The sequence below is a fragment of the Protobothrops mucrosquamatus genome, unplaced genomic scaffold (genome assembly GCF_001527695.2).
Source record: "Protobothrops mucrosquamatus isolate PMUCROS unplaced genomic scaffold, P.Mucros_1.0 scaffold1269, whole genome shotgun sequence".
In the NCBI taxonomy this organism is placed as follows: domain Eukaryota; kingdom Metazoa; phylum Chordata; class Lepidosauria; order Squamata; family Viperidae; genus Protobothrops; species Protobothrops mucrosquamatus.
In genome coordinates, this window is record NW_015387475.1 from 241,394 (window position 1) to 242,561 (window position 1,168).

General features: G+C 40.2%; 1 protein-coding gene across 1 annotated transcript in view; it reads right to left on the reverse strand.

Moving 5' to 3' along the window:
- Nucleotides 1-1,168, reverse strand: part of COL18A1 (collagen type XVIII alpha 1 chain) — a 96,138-nt gene that overhangs the window by 78,223 nt on the left and 16,747 nt on the right. The gene's annotated exons all lie outside the window — the stretch shown is intronic.

The following is a 1,168-nucleotide window of genomic DNA, read 5'->3' on the forward strand; positions in this document are numbered from 1 at the left end:
GGTGACAAGAGCATGAGTGACTGTGCGTAAGGCGTCCCGGTCCAGAAAAGGCCGCAACTGGTGAATCAGGCGAACCTGATAAAACGCCCCTCTGGTCACGGCCGACAGATGGTCATCCAAAGTCAGCCGTGAATCCAGGAGGACTCCCAAGTTGCGCGCCCTCTCTGAGGGGGCCAAGGTTTCGCCCCCTATAGTCAGCAATGGCGTCAGCTGACTATGCCGAGACGCCGGCAACCACAGCCACTCGGTCTTGGAAGGGTTGAGCCTGAGTCTGTTCCTCCCCATCCAGTTAGATCTGCTCCTGTCGATGCAACCTGCTATGTTGCTTTGTGGGCTAATAAACTGTGGACTGGGATGGAAGATTAAGCAAACCCATTTACAAAATATAGTTCAACATTCAATTTATAATCTTACACAGATTTATGCAGGAATCAGCTACAGTGAACAGAAGAGACAATGAATATCCATTTAAGCAAGCAGGCCTACTTAATATTGAAAAGGTTGATTATGATTACACTGAACCCACACCCACACTACTGCTCCCTTACTACCCTCTCCTAATAAATTCCATTCCTCTACTCCCTGGGAAAGCTGCCTCAATCGGCGTTCCATGCTTCCCAATATAATTGTATGTTTTTATTTTGGAAAATGAAATATTTATGAGGAACATCAAGTTTCTCACGAGGCAAGCTGGTCATTCTTATCCAGTAATAATTCATTTAGCAACACCAGCAGAACCCTGGGATATTTATATGTTGACCCTACACAATAAATTATTATGTGTCTGGCATAATTCTTCATCTCTTCTCCATCACCCATACAACTGGTGAGACTTTTGTTCCTCATATATGTTAGGAAAACAAGCTAGAGTCAACTGATGCAAACAAACATCTCTACTTTTAAACATTAAACTCTAAATATTACAATCATTATTATCCATTGCATGTATTTTATTTATTTATTTATTAATTATTTATTAATTTGATTTATATACCGCCCTTCTCCCGAAGGACTCAGGGCGGTGCACAGCATATTAAAAACAAGTAACAATAAAATACCAAAATAAAGTTAATAAATACCAAAATAAAAACCCCTCTAAGACCAAATTAAAAGCCAAATATTAGTAGCTGTGTCGTAATTAAAATTATATTAAAAATCGTCCCTAACT